Source organism: Mixophyes fleayi, chromosome 4 (genome assembly GCF_038048845.1).
Source record: "Mixophyes fleayi isolate aMixFle1 chromosome 4, aMixFle1.hap1, whole genome shotgun sequence".
Classification (NCBI taxonomy): domain Eukaryota; kingdom Metazoa; phylum Chordata; class Amphibia; order Anura; family Limnodynastidae; genus Mixophyes; species Mixophyes fleayi.
Genome location: NC_134405.1, coordinates 179,919,546 through 179,939,815, shown reverse-complemented (window position 1 = coordinate 179,939,815; position 20,270 = coordinate 179,919,546). Strand labels below are relative to the sequence as shown.

Below are 20,270 nucleotides of genomic sequence, written 5' to 3'. Positions count from 1 at the left end.
TATTTTAATTGCCCCATTAGGGACATAATTATAGTTGTTATAAAGATCATGGGTAACGCATGTCACATACAACATGGCTAATGCTATAGTGTACCCTAGATTCACTTGGGTTCCACCAGTTGTGATTGACAGCTAGAAAGTTCTACGGTGATCTGCTGTTTGGTTACTAGTCCTGTAGGTACAGTATTTATATTGGAAGCTATGTGCACAGTGCTGGAGACAGAGGGGTTTCACATTATAGACTATTGTTGCAATAATTTAGATTGTGAAACCCCCTCCAATCCCCAACTGTTCTGGGCCCCTCCTGGTACACATGGCAATTGGGAACCAGGTAAATAAAATAAATATTGTATTTGTATTGTAGAAAAAACTGTGCCCCTTGTACTAAACAGTGCTCCCTTATAGCAAATAAGAAGTTATTGTGCCCCCTCACATGAAATAATAAATTATTCTGCCCCGTTATATGAAATAAAATATAAAATTGTCTGCTTTATTATTTTGTATATTATGCCCCCCTAATTTTTCTGCAGTGTAGTGTTAATAAAAATATTTTGTTCTTGACCCTTCATAGTTTATCTCCCGTAAGCCTGTATACTTAATAGATGGCCAGCCAATCAGGAGCAATATCTCATCTTTCTCATCTTTCTACCAAATATTGCGGTATATTTTTACAGAGTGAAGTCACCGTTTGAAGTGAATATATTACAAGCTCTGATCTACAATTTGAGACATATAGCATGTATTGGAAGCCTTTTAGATATTTGTTAAAAGCTATGAGATGTACTGTATGCTGTTTTTGATTGAAGGAAAGAAATAATCACACTTCTCAAAGTAATGAAAGGCTATATTCCAAAATGTCAATCTTTAGGTATTGATCTACTTTAATAGATATCTTAATTCTAGCTAAATAAAAGTGTACCTGTAACCTACTCATATTGGACGGACATTTTTTCATACTTACTTTTGAGACCTCCTCTCCAGGAGAACAGCATTGGGCAGGGCCACAATGTCACAATTCTCAGTGAATCACTTTATCAAGCCCTCCCTCACCCATTTCACTAGGGAAGTGGGCAGGATCCACCAGGGTAGCTTGTTCTTCTGGGAGTCCTGGAGGACACCACCTAAATTCGGGAGTATGCATATTGCAAGCTGAACCGATAGTCATAAGTATGCATAAGTATCTATTCATTTACATTCACTGTGTGTCAGTGATGTCATTAGTTCCTCAAAAATAGAGAGACTGAATGTTTGAAAACCTCACAAAATGGCTGCCTGCACTTTGTTTATGCAACATGAATAATAAATGTATAATACATCTATCATTACAAATTGATTCTGCATCTATTGGCTAACAAAATACCAAACACTACATAGAGTTATAACAAAATATATATTCCAACAAATAAATTATTGCTCTCAATGAAGGCCGTGAAAATTATTGGTCCTTTTCTAACCTGCGACAAGATAATATGAGTGTTTATGTACCACACAACATCTTCTCTGCCAAAATTTCACTTAGTTCTGATTACTGTATCAATAAAATGCAATACCTCAATTTGTATCCTAATATTGTCCTGTTACACATTACTTTTGATTTTATAAAGTCATTGCCATTTTTATAGGCAAATTGATAAGTGTAACAAATGCTTGAATATGTGTCTCTACACAGTTCTATTAATGGTGTAACACATCAGCATGTAATGAACAACTAACAAATGTTTTCAATCTAAGCAAATATATGTTATTATAAACAAAGGATAGTATGACAGTACAATACACCACCTTGAATGGCTGTTCCCTCTAATAAAAGAAGAAACACAGTGTTTTTCAGGTATGAGAAAGTTTTATTCCCATGTCAGTAATCAGGTAAAGGACAGAAAATAATCTATTTTAAATTGTTCTATTAACACCTTTTAATACATTACATTCTTGATATCTAATGATCCCTCATTTTAACAGCTAATGGGACTGACATATATGTGTCTTGTGTAGAGAAGTGCAAAAATAATTTCAGAAATGCATAAACTAATTAAATAAATTAAATCCAAATTTACCAAAAATGTACAGAAAAAATGAATTAACTGGGGAATCAGACCAATTAAAGTGTATTGATCCTGACGTTATCAACTGGCAAGCATCAATAAATGTCACATCTAGAGCCTTATATAAGGAGCTTAGTCATCCTGAGAAATGTCTGTGGATGCTCATTGTGACTTAAGAAGCAAACTGTGACCTAACTATTCTTCACTTCTAAGTAAACTGAGATCATATGCAAAATTAAAAATGGTGGATGCACAGCGCAAACTCATCTTTTGTCCCACTGTGAACCTTGACTTATGCACGTACACTTATATTTTTCTCAAGGTGCATGGATGTATGAAGCAAGATGGTAACCTGTGGAGGACCAGAAGTTTGTGTAGGCCGAGGGGTGACATTGGGTGTAGTGACGTCACTCCTTGTACAGTATAAAGTAGGCACACCAGAGCACTTACTTTGGTGAAACAGTACAAAAAGAGATTTCAGCTGTGGAGCAAGATTATTGAAATGGTTGAGAAGCGCATATTTAGGGGTGTCCGGCCAACAGCACAGAGTTGGCTGTATTCAGGTCACACCCTTAATATGACTCATTTTGCAGTTTCCATTTACACTTCTGTAATGAAAAGTATTACACACACAAGGTGCCAAATGTAATAAAGCCATGAATTGAGGCAAAGCATACAACTGTTTATGAGAAAGGTAGAAATGATTAATGTAATGAAAGGGGTGGTTCAAAAGTGATAGGAGGCTGAATTTTGAGAGGACATTTTCACATTTGCGCAGATGCTGATTTAGATTTTTCCGTTTTTCCAAAACCACAACCACACGGGGCACTTCTACTTTATACAGGCATATCCCGACTGTGGGAAGAGCATGTGTGGTGTGACCCATCTAAACACACTGGTGTAAAACTCGGTGGTGCTCACTAATGCACGTAAATGTCTTCCTAAATGTGATATATAGTGGTATCATTTTATCTACCATCCTCCTTAGCTAACCTTGTGTGTACTCACAGTTTATGGGAGTGCAATGGATTTTTGTAGGCTTTTGTTCCCACTTCCCATATGATCACCACTCCCACACACACACAAACCCTTTGTTTCTCTGTAATTACATATACAGGTGTTCAAATACTCCATGCAATCCATTACATATTATTGATATATTTTTAAGGTTGTTGTGTACTTTATATATATTTTTTGAATATAAATGTATTTTTCGTGTTAAGCAAATAGCGCCATGTTTTAGACTTGTAATTTGTATATATGTGCCTTTGCCTCAATTACTTACTATTTAATGACTAGTGCATGCACTTAGTTCTTTCTGTAACTATCCTTTATTTGTCTCGTGGGAAGGTACAGTTCCTCCCTGATTGAGCTGCAGTATTGACCTTTTAATTAGCATGTGGTATTTGCACTATTAGTGGTTCTTTGTCTGCTAACTCACATTATAGCGCCTGTTTATATATTTTTTTCTGTCCTTAGTTAACCTTATGGGAGCTCACAGTCTGTTGATGTCCAAAGGATTTTTGTAGGTTTTTTTATTGTATTAACTGCTCATATTTCCCTCTCCAGATTATTTAATTTAGTACTGTAACAAATAAATAATTATTAAAACCCATTTTTTTTGTCTGATGGCCATTACCTATGCAGGTGTACAAATTCTCCATGCAGTCCATTGCTTATTATTTATATATCAACAGGTTCATTGTTTTATAACTTGTACAAAACCATTTTTTCTGCACTTGCCTTTAGTTCCATTTCTTAAGATTTTGTTCCACACAGGGACTGTATCAAAACACCATTTTTCTGTACTTCCAATTAGTTGCATAAGCTATCTACAGTAGGAATAGAAAGATAAAGCAGTGCCTTGCCATTAAAACTGGTTAAAACACTCTGGACCTGATTCATTATGGAAACTAAGGCAAAAAAGGAGTACATTTTCTCCTGGATAAACCATTTTACAATTAGAGATGCTCAGGCTCGGTTTTCCGAAAACTGTATTCCCCCCCTTCCCCCCCCCCGAACATCCCCAATCCGAATGCCGAGTCGGTTCGGTACATTCCCACTTCCTCGGATCTGAATCAAGGGAAAACGTCATTGTTGCTTTGTCAGATCTCACAGGTTTTGGAATCCATTAGTACCTCCCTCCCCAGGAGATCCAGCGCCAATGCTCACACAGAAACAGGAGTAGCAGTGTTCTTGTCACTCTCCATTCTCCAGTGACATAGCTCATTGCCATTTCTCATACAGGAGGGGTAGCAGTGTTCTTGTCACTTGACAAAAAATGACTGGAAATGACTGGAAATTATTGTTATTGAGGTTAATAATAATGTAGGGGAAAAAAGAGCCAAATTATGTGATTTTGGCATTTTTTATCAATTTTCACAAAGAAAAAAAAAACAAAACAGATCCAAAACCAAAACCAAAACACATGAGGGCGATTTTGAAAAATCAAAACACGAAGTTAATACAGATCCAAAACAAAAAACAAAATCAGTGAGCATCCCTAGTTACAATGCAAAGGGTGCATATTAGTTTATTATTCTGCACATAAGGTAAATACCGGCTGCTTTTTTATGTCACACACAAATACTTCATATATTTATTTTTACACTGAAATTAAAGTTGAGCTATCACATGCCCTGCCCCAACTATGAATCTGTCCCCACCCCCATTTTAAATTTTCCTCCCCCCTCCAATGCAACAATGTTTTTGCCAAGGTGTAAAGTTACTCCTATTTTTTTTACTTTACTTTCTTAAAGAATCAGGCCCTCTAACTGCAGCAGGACACATTTTTGCTGTACTAATCATTAATAAGACAGTCCACCCCCTCTTATTAAAGCTTATTTTCATCGTGAAGTTAACAGCCACTTTACTTGTACTGACCATCATATACAGTGAGGACAGACAGGTGCTTTCAAAACTCTTTTCCTACCTTTCTAGCATGAATAGAGATCAATTGCTTTCCAGCCTACATACTATTGTGTTAAATTGTTGGCAAGCCACATGCCATAGGGGGCATACCTAGCTCTCCTGAAAAGCCAACTCTACTTAACTTCCTTTTCCCTCCCCAAAAACACCTCCACCTAGTGCATCACTCCTTCAGCGCTCCTCTGTGCGGCGCAACATACTTGCAACATTCTCGGTAGTCCATTGGAGGTATGGAAACAAAACAGTGCACTATCCCTTCTGCACGTAGGCCTTATCCTGGGATTACGAGAATGTTGGGGCCCAGGGAAGGGATTCAGTTTAGGCACTATGTAAGTCTGACAACATAAAAGCTGTTAGCCGAGCTAGGTCAAACAAGCAATACACACACTGTAAATACTGAAAACATAAGGCATTCTATTTCCTACATGTACAACTGTTCTACATTCCTGACAGACAATCACAAACTTTTCAAGCAGAACATTATGGCGGTGGGGAAACAGAGGCATGTCAGTTGGTGTAAAGCAAAAGCAAGCAAGTGTTAACAGCATGTCAGTGCAGTTATAAATACATTGTAAATGTTCTGTATGGGAAAAGCATGGCATTAATGACTATACATCATTTTGCATTCCTGAAAAATAAATGTATCTGCTTTAACACTGATGATTCAATTGTGTATATCATTTTTTGAATATTTTTCAATCTACAAAATTTCATCTACTAATACCCCATTCATACTGCACCAAAATCCCGGGTTTTTCCCGGGGCGAGCTCAAACGACCCGGGTCTTGGTGCAGTATTAAGGGTACAAGTGAAAAATCCCGGGTCTAAAAACCCGGGTCTTCAACCCGGGATTTATCGAGTGGTAATTCCCGGGTCGGACCCGGGTTGCCTGCACTATGAATGGTGCAACCCGGGTTTTTGCATAGTTGCATAGGGCAGAGAGAGAGAGAGAATTTTTTTTTCATATTCCAGCTTTCAGCCAATAAAAAAGTGCTCTGGTGATGACTCCAACAAATTGCCAGGGCACAGACTTGTGCAGTATGAATGGGGTCAACCCGGGAAATTCCCGGGTCCGAGGTACAGTATGAATGGTGTTTCTGAGCTGGGACGCTCCGAGACCCTGCAAAAACCCGGCTTCAAAAACCCGGGATATTGCAGGGGCGACAGTATGAAAGTGGTATAATTAAGACTATGATCATGGGTCTTCATTTTTCATTACCATTATTTCATTATGAACCATTTTGCAAATAATTACTTCAATAGTCATGAAAATACATTCAACACTATTAACCCACATTAATCACACATATTCAGGTATTTACATGTATTTAGATATTTACATAGTTAGTAAGGATGAAAAAAACCATAGGTCCATCAAGTTCTATTTTCTATTAGGAATTTCTAACTGTGTAGAAGACAAAACAAACTCAGAGGCAAAATGACAGTCTGGTCAATTTCTTGGAAAAAAAAAGCTCTTAATGTCCTTTACTAATTATACACATGCCATTTCTTGTTAAAAAAAAGAAAAAGTTATCCAATTCCCATTTAAAATATAGTTAGGTAATGTGTGTGCATTTATGTACGTTGAATTTTATCTGCAATGTAACAGCTCAGTTTGCCATTTTGTCTAAATCTTTCTGTAGCAAGCTGCCATCCTGCCCCGTGTTTATTAAAATTAATGTAGCAATAATTATAATGTTGTATCGCTGCTTACCATCGTGTTAAAAAAATACACATCATATTCATACATTGAAAAGATATGACTGAGGCAGCTGAGGGTTGCTTTGCTATGCCAGTGATACTGGCCCGTAATGGTAAGAGAGGTAATAGTAAGTTTACCATAAAAAACCTCACAAAAACACCCATATGCAACATAACTTATATATAATGTTTTTTGTTTACATAAAATACTCAACATTATTTTATTTATTTTAATAAAATGCATTTTATTTAAACTGCATTCCATTTTGGAATTTTTGGGTAAGAATTTTTTTAATTCTTTTATTAGTCAAGATCATGTTACCAGAACAGACAACTTGTACACCCTCAATACTTTTTAAAATAGACTACCCAATGCATTGGGTTATGTTAGAGGCAACCCCTTTGATGCATACGGCAATGCGATAACAAGCTTCATCTGCGTCAAAAAACACCTGGTTTTGACATTAGTAGGACTTTTTGTCCCTCTGATGAACAGAGCTATTAGTGTCATCGGAAAATATCACAAATATCTTAATTTAAAGGCCATACACAAGGTCATTCATAAAAAGACTGAAAAGGATGGGCCCTAATATTGTGTGCTACAACACTAACATTTTTAGCCCAGTATGAGATTAATTTTTAACTAGCTTTTATCCTCCATCCTTTACCCATTTCTCTACCCATGTACATACTTTTCCTTCTAAACCCTAATCATATAATGTATAATTATTTTATTGATAAGGCGCCACAAAGAGTCTGCAGGACCATAGATAACATATACAGAATGCTGTGATCCATTACGCATAACATGATAGATGAATAACTAAATACAAAGACCAGACATACTGAATAAATAAGTATACAGGTAACATGGTAATGTAGATCAAATTATATGGGGGACAGTGAGTGAGAGTGATTGTAGTAATCATTGAGAAGTAGACCTAAGCTTAAGAAAACAGGGCTAGGGAATCAGCCTAGTGGTACAGATGGTGATAGAATATTAGAAGGAGAACACAAGGAAAGAGGGCCCTGCTCGTGAGTGCTTACATCCTAAAGGAAAGGGGGAGACACAAATAGGGTGGTACCGACTGTCCTCTAAGCAGTACAATATTTAGCAAGTAGTCTCTCCTGATAATTTTTGTTATATAGCGCTAGCACCATTTTAGAAGGCATTCACTGAATAGTTTGTGATGTTTTGTCTTTTTGATGATATGGCCTCCAGAATTGTACACAGTATTCCAGGTGCTAGAACTTAAAAGAATCTATAATTCATGCTTTCATGACAATGGCGGGAGATTGGGAAAGAGATGTCTGCAGTAAGCAATGTATTTGGCAAGAAATTAGTCATGTTGTGTATATTTGTAGTTGCAGATATGACAGGTTTGTACTGCTGTTCATTTACAAAAAATAGTTTCTGTAATCTATATCTAAAATTTACAATATCTCCAAAAACTGTCCACGCCCCCACTGGTCTTATGCCACTGCTTCACACTTTTAATTTAAAACAAAAAATAAAATAAAAAAAATAAATAAAATCGATTCACCATAATATATGAACCCCATAATATTATGAATACTGAGCATAATTATAATGTAGATATTTTTATATCTACTGAAGAGTATTGTATTTAAAATGCACTTACACAGCCAAGGGAAAAAATATAGAAAGAATAGGATTCAATATGTAAAATAATTGGAATTATAAAATACACTTGATCAACATTGAAAAATAGGGACATTTTGATGGGACAAGAAAAAACTTTCAAATTTGAGACTGTCCCTAAAATTAGGGATGGTTGGCAAACAGCCATATCCACATCAAACAGCCACACCCATATCAAAGAGCCACACTGATATCACAGCTACTACCCAAGAGGTTTGTCACACCCACCTGCCACACCCATTGCATCACAAATGACTGACATAAGGAGGGTCATTGTTACATCATAGTAATAACTTGCCTATATAAGAAAGATTTCTAGCCCCCAAACATCATTTGGGTCCGCGGACGTGGTGCGCGGGGTGGGACTGTGCCTAGGTGGTGCGCGGGGGGCCCATGCAGAGGTGGTGCATGGAGGTGTATGACTGTCAGTGAATGGAGACATGAAAGGTGTGTGAAAGTTGTGTGAATGCTCATTAACTATGGTTGAAGCTTTGGTTTGACTTACTGCTCACATGGAGGATATCCATGTGCTAATTCAACCTGTATGTGTGGCTGGAACATCAGTATGGTTCACAGATACCCGAAGACCATATAAAGGTGAGTGTGGGCAGGGGCGGATTGGCCATACAACCTACCGGAACTGCATGTATTTTTTGTCTTTTTTTAAAAAAAAAAATTGTAAGTCTCCCCCCCGGAACGGGTGCTAGCGGAGGGGGTCTGTGTGGTAGTGGATGGCTGCCCCCTCCTTCGGGACCAGCCACCTTCCTGAATGTGGCTGCGGCGCGGATCCCTGTGTCTGGCTGCTTCCTCCTATCAGAACAATAGACAGGCGTCACATGGGGCGCCACCTGTCACGTGATGCACATCCCATGTGACTCCTATCTATAGCACTGATAGGAGGAAGCAGCCAGACATGCAGAGCTGCAGGAGAGGCTGTCTGCATCTCTCAGACAGCGGATGTTACAAGGTAAGTGTAAGTGGGAGGGGAGAAGAGAGGTATGTTAATACAGTGTGTGATTGGGGGGGTGCTTTTAGTATATAGATAGTGTGTGAGGGAAGGAGGGGTATGTTAATATAGTGTGTGAGTGTGATGGGGGGCTTTTAAAAAATAAAATAAAAATAAATATATATATATATATATATATATATATATATATATAGTGTGAAGGGGGGTTCTTAATATTAAGTGCAAGGGATGGAAGGGAGGGGGGTTCTTAAAAGAGAGTGTGAGGGGGTTTCTTAATATCATTTATGTGGGAGGTAGGCTATTAAATTAATGGTGGTGTTTAGGTGGGGGCTAATTATTTAATGGGTAATATCTTATTTGTGGGATGATGGTGGGGCAATTTCATTTATTGGTGGGGCCTATTAATTTAAGATGGGGAAGCTTGGGGTCTATTGAATGTGGTGCTGAGTTTGGGGAGAGGATGGCTATTTATATATGCTATTGATTTAATGCCGGGGATGGTTGGAGTTTTCTAAATTTCATGTACCCATTTTTTTTCCAAATAGGTCTTCCAACATTCCAGACAAGCAGCAACTGAGCTAAAGACACCAGCCGCTACAGGAGGTGAAAATGACAAGAACAGGACACACGTATACAGGTACACACACTGGGCACACATACTCTGGGCAGACACACTGGGTGCACACACATACTGAGCCCCGCCTACAATTTATTTGGCCCCTCCCACATGAGGCCACTTTCAGACTTTTTTCCAGGGCCACTTTAAGTTCCCAATCCGCCCCTGAGTGTGGGGGAGACTGTACAGAGTGGATCATGGGGGAGACTGTGGGGTGTTGTGCGTGGGTGAATGTGTTCAGTGGTGTGGTGGGAGAGGTGTGAGGGGATATGTGCAGAGGTGTGTGGGGAGAGGTGTGACTCTTATATGTAACAATTGTGAACACTTTTGCAAACTGAAAATATAATCACATGAATTACACTATCCAGATCCAGTTTGAAAATTGCCTCCTCATAAATAAAATCATATTTGTTAGGCATAACTGGTTGTTTATAAACCAAGCTTATACAATGTTACAAATTAATTTTCTACAATACATCTAAAAATAATTGAGCATGCCTCAGAACTGTTCCAATAATTTACCCAAAATTGGTGGTTGAAGTGGTATAGAAATTTAGATGTGGCATTATGAAAAATGTAAGTGCATAAAGTTTGATAATTATACATTAAAAGCAGTAAAAGAAGTGGCGGTGTGGTATCACCACATCTACTTTCTATCAATTGTTTTACCATGACCCAATTATAAAAGCAAGAAATAATTTATGAAATAGCGAACTTAGTTTATTTAGCACGAGTGTGTGTGTGTGGACGTTACCAGATGCTTTATCTGTCTTAATAATCTTTAGCCATCATTAGGGATAAGCAAAAATGTAATAAACATTATGTGGATTATATATATATATATATATATATATATATATATATATATATATATCTCATCATCATCAACATTTATTTATATAGCGCCAACAGATTCCGTAGCACTTTACAATATATATATATATATATATATATATATATATATATATATATACACATATATACTTATCCATACATATATACCCTACTTAGTCTGCTGCTGGCTGCGTCTTTTTGGGAACTACCCTATGCTGTTATGCTGTTTATCTACCTGCAATTGCTGCAACCAGCCCAGGCTACAAGTGCTGGTAGTTTGATCGCATTTTTAGTAGGGGAAATTTTATGAATGTATAGTGAAGCCTATGTCTAAATGAAACTGAAACTTTCATCAGGTGGCCAGGGGTGTAGGATGCCAAGGTGTAGGGCGTCCCATATAGTGATTGGCAACTGGGTGCCCACACTCTAAGCACTACCCGCTGACACTGAAGGCCTGACACCTGTGAAGCTGCTGGCTGCTCCTCTATGTTTGTAATAGGTTTGTGTGTGTATCACATCTCAGTTCCACACTCCCAAGAATAGAAGATGCCACTCCAAACTAAGTTAGAAGTGGGGGTGGAGTGGTGGCATAAGGGGTGGCAGCCGGATGGGCGCCGGTTGGGGAGTGTCGCCTAGGGCTCCCACAACCCATGCACTGGCCCTGCTAAAATGCAATTCATCATCATCAAATTAATGAAGATGAGTATTGTCTTGAATATGCCACTGCATAATGATACAATTAGGTGATGCATTTATCATGTATCAGAATGTTATGCCTGCGCTTTTGACGCCAATGCATACGATTTTAGCCGATTGTATTTATTAACTATTTAAAAGTAAAACTAAACTTGCTACATATAATAACAATGGTGATTTACACTGAGCATCTTATTGTAACATCTTACACTTTTAAGGAAGCATAACTTTTAATGACATATATATACTGATTACAGCCCTGAGTATAGTGTTAGCACTGCACTAGTCGAGTATATTTAATATTTTAATATCATTACAAAATGTGCTGTTGCTGTGTATTGATATTTTCAGTGCATTCTGATATCATAGTGAACCAAAGATAAGGAGATGCAAGTAGCTGTGAAGAACGTGTGCTGTAATCCTCAACAATCATTCAGACGTTTGTTTACATTTTCTAAACTGTACTAGTACAGTGACAATTAGGGTCTGAATGGTTGCTACTGGCTAATTTATGTACAGTTCCATGTGGAACAGTTATTATAAATGAATCATATCTCTTAAAATGTTTGACAATTACTACATGTCTAACTGTCATCACTGGTGCTAGGTGTGATATCTATAGTAGGCAGCAGTACCTGTTTTTCAACAATATTGCAGTCTCAGGCATGGCTAGAATAGTTCACTATAAATGGCTATAGAAAACTCAATTGGTTGATGTCAGTACAGGAATTAAAACCTTAGCTCTACAACCAAAAGACTTCCTATCAGCATTTAACTCCTGAGATTGACACCTACTGCATACTTACCTACTTTCTTCAGCTCTCTTCTGGGAGCCAGGCAGTGGAGGTGGGCGTGAGGGGGCGGGGCGGCCAAAATGGCGTCATTGGGGGCCAAATGCTGCGATTCACCGGGAATCGCGGAGTTTGGGATCTAATTCTGCCCACTTCACTAGGAAGTGGGGCACTTCCTAGTGAAGTGGGCAGAATTCGGGAGATTGCCACACTCACCCGGGAGTCCGGGAGACTTTCGCAAAATGCGGGAGTCTCCCGGACATTCCGGGAGAGTTGGCAAGTATGACATACTGTATGTATTGTGGAGCCACCAATTCCTGCCTGTGCTGGGTTTTCAGGGCAGTGCTAACATCTTGCATTATAGGATCATTAATATGGCTATATAGTAGCATGATGGGACTGTATATTGTGGACGTCAGACTTTCATGGTGTCCATGAAATTGTATAACATTGCTCACAAATGTAAATCTTCCTGTCTACACCTAGCCCATTTGAACCGAAGGGTCACAGTGAAGAAAAAGAAATCAGATATAGGTTCACAGCTTCATCAAGTTCAATATTTAGAATAATCAGTAGGTGGTACATTATTCCATAGATATGCACAGTATATTATTTACTTTGGTATAACATACACTATTAACTTAATGTTTTTATTAGTAAAATGAACCCTGCAAGTTTGCTGTATATTGCATTTTTCCTAGACACATTCTACACATTCTATGTTTAACCTATTGATCCTGTGAGAAGATAAAATGTTATATTTACTAATCAATTTCCTGCTAAAAGACGCCTTGTAGTTACCATGCTTGAACACATGCTGGAGCAGAAAATATACTTAAGTCAAAGATATCTGGAAAAAAATCCAGGTAAAGAATAGTACGTGATATTTTGGTTGATCACTGTCCTTCAATCACTCAGCAACACATCTCATTTTGTAAGCAGCAACCACAAAGTAGCTAGATTTGTTGGCACCTTCTATGATTTCATCTGAGATAAATTATTGATAGATGCATCCTTGTTAAAAGGTTTACAAATCATTTGTATTTGCAAAATAACACTCCAACCATGAAATAATGAACTATAAACTAAACAGCATATCTGTCATTTCTTCACAGAAAAAAGGTGAGAGGAATGAAGAAGCTGATTAGCAATAAAATACTGTGTTTAACGAGATTGCTCAGGAGGTGTCATCACAAGAGCATGAGGACCACGTATGTTACATATAACAGGTATTTGCGGATATTGATGAGTTGAAACACATATTAATTGGTTAAATGTTATTATTAACCTCAAGTGTAAATAGTTACCTTTAACTGATCACTGCAGGAAGGGAAACTGGTTGCGCTCATTGTTGCTCCTCTATTTGGATGTTTTACATATTTGTTTCCTATTTGAATGCTGAATACAGCTGAATTATTATTCTTCAAGTGTGTTTACCATTTACACAGAACTTGAACTTACAGATCAGTATTGTAACAGATTATGAGCCTAATTTATCTAATGCATGGCATTATTGTAAGATAATTCTGTAAACAGAAAGAAGTTGACCACCTAGAAAAATAGATTCCAGCCTATAGCTTAAAACAAGAATAGCAAAGGTGAGCAACAATAATTGCCAACTATAGGAATTCAAAGTGAAAATGCTTGTATGTAGAGATGACCTGTGGGAAGTACTCAGCACAGATATAGCAGAAAGAAATTCTTGAAGATTGGGATCATAAAAGCAGGCCGGCGAAAGCAGTAATCAGCTAACTAGTAAAATAATTCAACCGATTTACATTAGGAAAGTAACCACAGCAAATGGTTTATGGGAAGCACTGCTAACAATGCATGAAAGATCAAAATTAAATAGCACAATGTATCTGCTATGCAAACTGTGAAGATACCGGATTTAGCGTAACCTTCTGGGCCGCACAGCTGGCCTACCCCGTACCTATCCAAGGTTCAACATCACCCAGGCAAATATCCGAAATAACACAAATAAGTTTATTTAACAAAATGGTAGCACAAAACAGCAACAAACAGATGTAAATAATAATAACTTGCAACAAAATATCACTACAGTCTGGCATAGACAACATACAGGGTATAATAAAAACACCTCACCGGTATCCTTGTTACTTTCAGGGACTGCTGCCTCTCTCCTTTAAGACTACCAGCAAACATAGTGGCCCAAAGTAACTGTCGCTCCGCTTTCGGCGGACACACAGCTCCCTAAGACCTGGAGAGGTAGATCAGGGCACGGCAGTACTCAAGGGACCGATTGTCCCTTTCCTGACTGGGGCAGAGATTAATATATCTCAACGCCAGCCTGACCTCAGCTATCACTCTTAAGTGAATGCCAATTTGCTGTCCCTTGGAGCTCTTTTTTAAACCCAGAAATGTCCTCATCGGCAATTCCAGGACTTGCCTGATTGGTCCTTTCCTTTCTTTACCTTTTCACAGGTAAACATACAGACCAGGAGATTGCAGATTAATCATTTCTGATTTAATTAGGAAAGTTTGTTTAAACAGAGATCAGGATCCAGACACCTTTACATCTAAATACACAATGCAGTCCTCAGCCATTAAACATAGAGCTCTGTCTGTGGGCCTATTTCCTATGCTCACACACATAGATCAAAGCTAAAGGAAGACAGGAAACCCCCTGGTGTGATGTCCATTCATACAGGACTGGTGGACAATAACCCCTTTGCCTAGACTAAAACAATGGCCTGGTCTGCATGCTAACTATACAGGCTGGCAGTTACTTCAAAACAGACTATACACAAGCTTTAATATGACTGACAAATATGGGGGAACTAGAGGGCTAGTAAAGTATATGTTTGATAGTCCACAGTCACCTCATTACCTCACACAAACTATACAACATGAGACTACAAAAGTGTTAGGGGACAAGTAATAGCAGGTAAATGCAATTCTAGAAAGTTCAGAGCATGAAGAGAATCAGAGGAGAGGGATCAGAAAAGGCCATGCAGCCTTCCTGAGTCATAGAGAGCTTTAACTACTGGAATTTAAGCTAGACCAGAAACAGAATTCCCTTTATAAGTTGTTAAAGTCAAATTAATTTAAGAATTTAACTGCAGATTGAAACTCAGAGCAGCAAAAGAAACAGTGAGAGCAGAAACAGCTCTTAAAGTGTGAGAAATGATGAAAGCAGAAAACAGTTTAAAGAAATACTTTGAGTAATGAGTAATGCAGATGAATGGCAATTCAATGAGTATGGAAACATTAGCTGGAAAAAAGTATTTTGTGACTGTTGTATATAACTACTCCAAATACACAAAAGCATAACTAATAAAGCACAAAAGTGTGACTAAGAAAAACTTAGGGAGTACATAAAAGCATAATTCATACATTTAACCATAAGTCTCCAATACTGCAAACATATAATGGCAGCGAAATTTTGAGCAGAGGAGCTGTTTCATTTTTTAGGAGCAGTGCATTGAACACCAAACAACTTCAATTTACACTTCAGAGTAAAACAAAGCTGCGCAAACAAAAAGTCAAAACACCGATTTATTCTTGGGTGCGGGGCCAAAATGAAGCGATTCAAGGCACCCCGCCCCCTCCCGCCCATTAGTCACGCCCCTCTCCCGGACGTTGCCTACTGGATTTAGGCAAGTATGGGTAAGAAACGTAGTGTGGGCCATTACAAAATGTCTGGCTGCACGTACCAAGCAAACAGAGCTCCAAAGAGTAATGTAAGGCATTTTTGTAGGATATATAAAACAAAAGAAAATTTAAAGTATCCTTAATCATGCAAAATTACATTAAGCAAAGAAATATATTTTATTTTGGCATCAGCACTAAAGACTATGGGGCTGTGTCATTAAGGAGAACAAAGGCTAAAAAAGTAGAGACTTTGCACCTGGGCAAAAGCATTTTGCATAGAAGAAGAAGGTACATTTAAAATGTGGGGACAGATTTATACTTTAGATCCCTTTTAAATTTTAATGTTAAAATAAGCTATCAAGTATTTGTGTGCTACATGAAAAAACAGCCAGTATTTAAATTGTATGCACAATAATAAACTAATTTGCACCCCTTGCATTGTAACATGGTTTGTCCCTGAGAATATTTACTCCTTTTTTTGCCTTACTTTCCTTAAAGACTCAGGCGCTACGAAATTGAGTTGTTCCACAGAACAACTCAATGAAACAGCTCAACCTGTTAACCTTATAAATCCCCAAAATCAACATATAAATAGGCAGAAATCAAAGATGAAACTATACTGTATGACCTCTGTACCATTTGTTTTCATGCATGCATTTATTTTGTCTACTATGTATGTCCCTGTTTTATGTAAGTTCTGTTCTTCCTACTGTAGGGAGCTGCGGAGCACTGTGGCGCCTTATTGTCACAGACTTACCCATTCTCATTCGAGTGCTATTCTCCATTCATGCCGTGGCCGACGCTTCCAGGTGGTTGGTCCCATGACTCGCTTGTCGGGGTGGAATTTTCAAAATTCAGCCTCTACCTAAATGCTACTCTGACACTTCTCTTGTGTCAGAGCAACTTAGTTACTGTTCTTCTGACTCCCCCTGCTGCTCCCTGTGCTTGTGGTTCTGTCTTGCTCTCTGTGAGTGTATTGCTGCTACTGAACCCTGCCTGTCTGACTACTCACTCCTGGATATCCTGTGTACCGAACCTTGCTGTCTGACTACCTGCTGCCAGATCTCCTGTGTACCGCACTCTGCTTGTCTGACCACTCGCTGCTGGATCTCTTGTGTATTGAGCCTGTCTGACTATTCTTGGCCTGATCACCTAGGTACCAGTTCCTAGCGTGCCTGGCTATTCTCTTCCTTCACCCATGTATCAGATTCCAACCCATTTCTGTTGTTCTCAGATTATTTTCCTGTTTACTCCCGCCTACTTTTCTCCCTTCCGTAGCGTTGCATCCTGAGGCAGTCTAGGGGACCGCGACCTGTGAGTTCTTGGCATCAAAGTCCATCTGTCCTTGCGGTGGTTCTTGGTCAATACCAGGGAACTCTTTAGACTCCGCACCCTTGGTCTGCTAGCGTCAGTCAGAGTTAGGATGAGCTCTTTTCTACCTGCTCCAGTTGTAACAATTATAAGTTTACCATAATAATAATAATAATAATAATAATAATACTGGGAAGGTCAATCTGGATAACAAAAGGTCAAGAAAATGGAAACGTTGAATACGAGTGAAATATTTTCTCCAGTAGTAAAACATATAAGCATCGGAACATGTATATCTTTGTTGGCTGTGTAACATGCAAGGACAACACGTAGATGTAAAACCTGTATTTCTGTATAGTTTGCTAATTTGTAACCACTATAGTTTATAAATCCAGATATTAAAAATCGTGTGAAAACTTCAGAAAGGCATGTATGGCTGTAAGCAAAAAGCAAGCAGCTTAAATTAAAAAATGAACCAAGTCTATTTGCATAAATGATTCACCAGAAGCAAATCAGTTTTATTTTGTCTATAAAGTAAACACAAAAACCATTGATCAATATACATCTTCAAGCTATGCAATGATGTACTCATGTTACGAGTGGGGGGGTTACTGCAACACTGTAAAAAATTGAGACAAAGTTTTGAGATCAATTATTTGTGAAATGTTACTTGTTATTTCAGAATGCAAATTGAGAGAGATGAGAGCAAGCTCTCTACTCAATCAGAAGAACGCAATTCACGAAATATTAACCTGCTCTAGAATGGAAGCGACAAAGGGAGTTTAAACTCCTATGAAACTTGCTTACTTGAAGGATTAAATGAGGTGACACTGTTACCAAATAAGCAAAGGGCAGAAAATGATATGAAAAAAGATGCAGCTCCTTCTCCCTGCTGTAAAGTGTGCCATAAGATATTGAAGAACTGGATTTGTCATGAGATCTGAAAGAAAACTTTAACAGCAATGCCCATGACAAAGTTAGTTAGTTATAAAGGAGTAGACCGTCTTGCTGATTCAAAAGACAGTGAATCAACAACAAGATATTTATTTCAACCTGGGGATGGTACCATATGCTGGACCAGTAGAAAAAACAAACAACAGTAGAATTTTCATTGTCTGAACCTGAATATATCACTGCAGCTTAAGCTTGCCAGGAAGCAATCTGGTTATATTAACTGTTGATTGGCTTGCAGAGTAACATATATGAACCAATTCCTGTTGTGAAAGATAACCAAGGATGTATAAAATTGTTCCAAATAGAGAAATGAACTCATGCAATAAATACATTGAAAGGAATCACCACCTCCTACAAGACATGTTAGATCTGCAATACTGTCCACATGGGACTTTGATTGTGGATTCATTTAACAAGTGACTAATCAGAGTGCATCATGAAGAACTGATGAAGAAGATGAATCATGTGGGTAATCGCATACTGCTGAAATGTGGTAATAAAGTTAGAACAGACAAAGATTATTCCACATTAACTGAGGTGTTATCAGTTACTATGACAAAATGAGGTGTGCATTGACTATCACATGCACTGTGCCTCAGTATGCTTGGTATATTTTTTTAATCCATGTCCCTCTCAAATTTCCCTAATCTATAGGAGAGGCATTGTCAAAAGGTAAATTTCTTTAGTGTGCACCCAGTTATATATATCCCAATGTACAGTATGTTTTAAACGCATGCATTTATGCTGTTTATGTTTGAACCAGGGGTTATGTTATGGATGTATACATTGTGCTATTGACTGTAATTCATGTTTGCACTAGTACCAGGTCTGAAAAAGAGTGATGGTCTGCTGCCTGCAGTTAAACCAGGAACAATGCTAATTTTATGACTAGTGATTAGGCTCCTTTAAGGAGATTCTTTGTGTGAATATGAAATCTGTAGACAGCGATGGCAGGTGTCTGACACAAAGATGGGCAGCATCTGTGCCATGTCCCCGTACCAATGTCTAATCCAGGGAGAATTTCAGAGTTAATTACATCTCCAGTGATTATATTCTTTAACAGGAAGAGTATATTGTGTAAGAGTTGGACATCCCAGACATTGCGGAGACACTATCGGCATGGGGTCCCAAGAGGGGGTACCTGAAAAGTGAACCATCTCATAGGATAAATATGTACCAATTTGGGAAAACTAAAAATGCTATCCCACCTTGGGGGATGCCAGATAAAACCACATAAGAACCAGCATCAGGGATCATCTCATACTCCATACATTCTTGGGATAACTGAGAGTCAAGGCTGGTGTGAAGTTACAGACCCAGTTGGACTGAATAAAGACTGGAGTGCTACTGAAGGACTGTGGGTTTTGGGAACCCCTGTAGGTGTGGAACTGTGTGTCGGCCAAAACAGAGTGACAATTCTGCCTTCTACATGGCATTGCCAGGGGACAAACCTGCTTAGAACTGATACCAGCCTGGATTGGATACATCAGGGTAGCTAATTGAATAATGGCGTAGTGTTGTGCTTGTATTTATTGTGTTAGTTCACCCTATTGATAAGATGATTTTTTTTCTGCCACCCTACTTAATGGCCTTTTAGTATAGAGTTAATTTTGTTAATGCTATAGTTTCAACATTGATCGGTGTAGAGGGAACAGTGATAGGAAGTGGTTAAGTGCAGTGATTTTGTACTGGTGCATGTGATTGATTGAAAGTAGAAGTGTGCCTCAGTGCATGGAAAGGTGAAAACATCTCCAGAGGCACACTATGCAAAGTGTAATCACCACATCAAAGTCTAAACTACTGCTACGTCTTACTTATTAGTTATACTTTAGTAGGACCCCTTAATAAAAACCTTTACATTTTTCTCCAAAAATATTACTCAGTTTGGAAAATGAGGCTAAAGCAGGACTGTGTTTATTACATGTGGCAATTTTGTGTATGTGAAAAGTAAGTATCCTGCCAAAATACAACATGAAGGTTCCCGTGGAAAATATAGCACAAGACAAGAAAACCACCAGCTCTAAGCTGGTGCACAATTCTTTTGCATAGAAGGTGTGGCTGTCCAGCACTCAGTAGTAAAAAACGCCCAAATATGCTCTCCCTTCCATCCGCATTATCTCATTTAAATCATCTCGCTCTGCAAAAACAAATT

The 20,270-nt window shown here is 38.3% G+C and overlaps 1 protein-coding gene and 1 long non-coding RNA gene across 3 annotated transcripts in view; one reads left to right on the top strand and one right to left on the bottom strand.

Annotated features, from left to right (window-relative positions):
* Positions 1 to 20,270, bottom strand: part of GRM8 (glutamate metabotropic receptor 8) — a 956,579-nt gene that overhangs the window by 602,622 nt on the left and 333,687 nt on the right. The gene's annotated exons all lie outside the window — the stretch shown is intronic.
* On the top strand, positions 8,543 to 18,706 carry LOC142152353 (uncharacterized). 2 transcript variants are annotated; one of them, XR_012691328.1, is made up of 4 exons: positions 8,543 to 8,931; positions 12,940 to 13,104; positions 13,354 to 13,467; positions 17,847 to 18,706. It is a non-coding gene; the product is annotated as an uncharacterized LOC142152353 (long non-coding RNA). The 2 variants fall into 2 exon arrangements; XR_012691329.1 differs by lacking the exon at positions 12,940 to 13,104.